Source organism: Neovison vison, chromosome 2, assembly GCF_020171115.1.
Source record: "Neovison vison isolate M4711 chromosome 2, ASM_NN_V1, whole genome shotgun sequence".
NCBI classification, from domain to species: Eukaryota; Metazoa; Chordata; class Mammalia; order Carnivora; family Mustelidae; genus Neogale; species Neogale vison.
The window spans coordinates 47,282,501-47,287,327 of record NC_058092.1 but is presented as its reverse complement, the minus strand read 5'-3'; the positions used below and the strand labels follow the sequence as shown (position 1 = coordinate 47,287,327).

At 46.2% G+C, this 4,827-nt stretch overlaps 1 pseudogene; it reads right to left on the bottom strand.

The window, feature by feature from the left end:
• Positions 1–4,445: 4,445 nt before the first annotated feature.
• Positions 4,446–4,566, bottom strand: LOC122901477 (annotated as a pseudogene).
• Between the last annotated feature and the right edge of the window lie 261 nt (positions 4,567–4,827).

Below are 4,827 nucleotides of genomic sequence, written 5' to 3'. Positions count from 1 at the left end.
ATCAGATAAATGTTGGTTGTATATATGAACAATTGGAGATTTAAAAAAAATAATAAAACATTTTAAAAGTCTCCCTCCCTCTGGGAGTGCCTGGCTGGCTCAGTCAGGGGAAGCATGTGATTCTTGACGTTGGGGTTGTGAGTTTGAGTCCCATGTTGGGTGTAGGGCATACTTACAAATAAAATCTTAAAACAATAACAACAACAACAAAAGCCTTTGATTATTAAATACGGTACTGTTAAGATATTGTCCATAAGTCGGACCTGCCTTGGCATGCCCAAGTAGGAGCATGCTTCCAAGGTTGTTGGCAAGAAGTCCAACGGGGCTTTTATTAGAGGGCCATTAAAGGAGCCAACATCTCTGTATGCATGGCCCTCTCATTTTATTTCTTTGCCCCTTAACTCAGCAGCCACCTGTGACCGGGGCTCAGCTTAACAAGCAAACCTTCCTGTGCAGAACTGACCTGCCCCGTGACAGACGATAACGAAGATCCTTAGCAGATAAGGAGGAGTACTTGTACCTTCTATTATTTATCAACCTTCCAAAGGTTCAACCATGTGGGCATTTAAACAGCCTCAGCTGGGAGGTTGGTGTGGGGCGTGAGCCCTCTGATTAGCAGAGCTGCCTGGTAGACCACCCAGCAGTCAGAATTCGGTGCCATCCCTTGATGTGTCTCTCCGGAGAGGGGCTCGTTGAGCAGAGCGTTCATTCCACGCCAGCCCCAATGCCACCTGCAAGTCCTCCACAGCCTGGAGCACAAGAAACACCAGCACCGGTCCTAGCACATTAGAGGAGGCTGAGCTGACAGTCAATCTGGGGGATTGTCCCCGAGCCGGGGCGGGGGGGTGGGCGGCAGTGTTTAAAGGTCTGTGTTCTACAGACAGACTGCCTGAACTGGAATTCACACTGTGCATTGACACTTGTTAGCTGTGTGACCTCGGGCAGGTTTTATCTCCCCTCGGTGCCTCAGGTCCTACATGAGGAACATGAGGATGGTGGGAAGAGTGGCTTGGGGTTGGGGGGCTCACCTGAATGCGTATGGGCGGGGTACGATCGAGAGCTGTGGCTGATGTATGATGAGCACCACGCAATGTAGGTTCTCACTAGTCATTCTACAGACATCAGCTGAGATACGCTGAGCCTTGTTCTAGGTGCTGTGTAGGGAAACAGATGGAAGAATGTGCTTCTACCCTCACTGATCGCCACCTGCAAGAGACAAGGAAGTTAATCCCTGCAGTAGTTGGACCACTCTAAATGCAGGTTGCTCAAGATTCCAAGAGCATTACAGAGCCTCTGCCCAGGGTCATCAAGGGAGGAAGGCATTAAGGACTTCATAAGAGAAGATACTGCAGGGGTGCCTGGGTGGCTCAGTGGGTTAAGCCTCTGCCTTTGGCTCAGGTCATGATTTCAGGGTCCTGGGATTGAGACCCGAATCGGGCTCTCTGCTTGGCAGGAAGCCTGCTCCCCACCCCTTTTCCCCTGCCTCTCTGCCTACTTGTGATCTCTCTCTGTCAAATAAATAAATAAAATCTTTAAAAAAAAAAAAAAAAAGAGAAGACATTGGAGCTGAAAGGTGGAGTGGGAGTTTGGCAGAGAATATTCCAGATATGTAGGCCTGCCAGTGTGAAGGTGCAGAGCTAGGGCCCAGCGTGGCCCGTCTGGGGAACTGTAATGTGTAACTGGCCCGTAGGTGTGACGAAGCAGGGACAGGTGAGAGGGTGCATCACACCGGGGCCACTCTTTGGGCCCCATATGCAACTCTTAGGAGTTTAGCCCCAGTTTCTGTGGGTTCTGAGAATTCTCTCAGAATTGTGAGATTTGGTAAAACAAGAGAGAATTGAGATGGATGCTTTTTGTTGCACTTTGAGCGATTCGATTTATTTTTAGGAGCAAAAAATGAATAAATAAAACACTAGACTTCCATGAGATCGGCGTTGGACCCGAGTTTCCATACAGGCAAACAGAACATCAGTTTGTGAGCTGCTTCTACTTGGACATGTGGCATATTTTTAACTCTATGATTCTTCTGACCAGGGTTCTCCGTCCAAAGGAAACTCATTTAGCCTGAAGGTTCTGTACCAATTACATAGTTTTATAAGGTCAAAGTAAAAGTTGGGAGTCATTTTATCTTCATCTGTACTGGTAGAAATTACAGAATCAAGCTGCTTTAATGAGAAAAAAAACCGGGAAGGGAGATGTGAAAATGAAGGTGTCAGCACCGCTGGAGATTGCCGCCGCTTCTGGAAGCCGGAGGATGAGGCTGGGGTGGGCTGTGAAGTCCTCTGACAACGTGGTCTCCGGCCCCGAACAAGTTGCCGGGGCTTCAAGAGGAACAGACATGAAACACAACATCCTTCCACCCTTATTAAGATTTAATCCTGCTTTCAACAGGATTGTAATGTTATTAAATTAGATTTTTTTTTCCTTCCTTAAAAAGGGATTTAACTTTTGCTTTCTTGACATCATAATCAACATGGAACAGATGCAAAGGGGAAATTGTGTGACCACTAGTAATACGGATCTATACTTAACATGTAGCATGCGAAGTTATTAAAATGGAAATTAATTCTTTTTATTACTATCGTACCCTATCAATTAATTTGGTTGGAGGTGCTTATGAATATGCAATCATTCCTCCCCACTGCCCATCCCTCAGTCTGTGTGTGCAGAAGGCATTGGTGAGGCAATAGGTGACATTTTAGATGCCTCTGCTAGTTTGGTTACCGTTCTTTGCTCCCCACACATGTGGTAGGTGGCGATCACTGACAAGGTATTGAATTCATTTTACATCCCAGGCTCTGTTCTTAGCACTTCACCTCCACTGCCTCATTCACAATACACCTATGAAATGGGCACTTTCACTGTCCCTGTATGAAGAAGAGGAAGATGTAGCACAGTGAGGCCGAAGGAACTTCCCTGGGTTACGTAGCCATTCCGACCCTGAAAACCGTGCTTTTCATCGTGTGCTACCGTGCGACTCATGGATTCCAAACAAGGGACTAGGACGGGGCTTGCATCTCAGACACCAGGCTCCCAGAGGAAGGGACTATTGTGGGGGATATGGAATGAGATAGAGGGCTCTGCTGGGGACATGTGTTTTAAAATATAGTTTTTATTATTATTTAGGTATGGCAAAGCCGCCAGGTCAGATGACTGTCATTCATAGTTGATTGCCCACAGATCCCCAGAGGAGGGGTCACAGCAGTTCCCAGGGTCCAAATGGAAGCTCCAGGCTTGGTCCGGAGGCAGAGGGAATGGGGGGGAACCCTGGGCCAGAGTCTTCACTGTGACTTCTGTAGGAAGGAACTGGAGGCGGTCTAAGCAGGTATATTATTGGCTCGTTTGAATAATTTCAGTGGGCTCTGGGCATAGGGGCTGTCCCTGGTTGTTTAGTACTTGGCCCTGGGGTGATTAGGGCAGATGGAAGTGGCCTAGAGTGTTGGGGGGTGGAAGGAGGTATGGGATCTGGATTGGCTTATTTGCATCTGAGAAGTGCACTCCAGGAAAAATTGTTTACTGTCTCTAGGAATTAGCTAATCCTGGGAGGAATGCTTCCTGCCACACATCAAAGCATCAGATATACAGAAAATAAGATATGCTTAATTGAGCAAGGCCTCTGTGGGGGGGGTGGTTTCTGTGGGAAGCCCTTAAGGGGTACCCAGGTGGGAAGGAGGAAAGCAAATGGGGACAGGTGGGCCTGTAAGAAAGCCCTGACTATACAGTGTTTTTTGTGATGCCCAGGAAAAGGCAGGAAATTGGAGGCACTGAAATTCAAATGATCTTTTTGCCTTCTGATATTACCCATAATATATATTTAACTTAATATGCATATTAAACTTTGAGGTGTGGGGGTAGATTATGAACCATCTTTTTTTTTTTTTCAGCATAACAGTATTCATTATTTTTTCACCACACCCAGTGCTCCATGTAATCCGTGCCCTCTATAATACCCACCACCTGGTACCCCGACCTCCCACCCCCTGCCCCTTCAAAACCCTCAGATTGTTTTTCAGAGTCCATAGTCTCTCATGATGAACCATCTGTTTTTTTTTTTTTTTTTTGAACCATCTGTTTGGCAGGACATTTCCTCCTTGGAAACAGAGACCCCGTCTTGATCATCATTGCACACCCTGCAGATTCTGTGTGAGGCCTCTCTCTCACAATGGAAGGGCCCTAGTCCATAACCTGTTGCTAAATCTTGGTTCTTCAATAATATCCCATCAGGCAAAATGTTTCTTCAAGTGCCATTTGCAAACTATGGTTTTAGTAAGAGGGAGCTTGTCTACCCAGGTGAGAGGAGACCCGGAAGAGGGGCCATGGTCACGGTTTGTGCTTGACTGGTAACTCCTGACTCACCATTGCCTCTCTTTTTCCTTACTTTGGAAAAGCAAGAGACATTTTGTAAAGTGGACCAAGATAGCCCTACAGCGGGACCAACTCTAGGTTTGTTGTACAAGTACAGCACTTGATCGTGAGATGATCTATACATCGCTTGTCTAGACTTTTTCAATTAGCAATAATCGCGCCTCGGATAAACCTCATTGGCTACGATACTGCCACTAGACTTTTTATTTTATTTTTAAACTTTTTAAATTTAAATTCTATTAGTCAACATATACTGCATCATTACTTTCAGATGTAGTGATGCTTCATCATTTGCATTTGTGCAAGCTTTGTAATCACCAATCCAGAATTTTAGGACATCTGGATTCCTCCTCTTTCCCCTACCCGGTCTAACAGCAGCTAATCTCATTTCTGTCTCCAAAGTGTGTCCTGGAATGTCCACATTCAAATGTCCTGCACCCAGGTCTGAGAAGCCACAGCTGA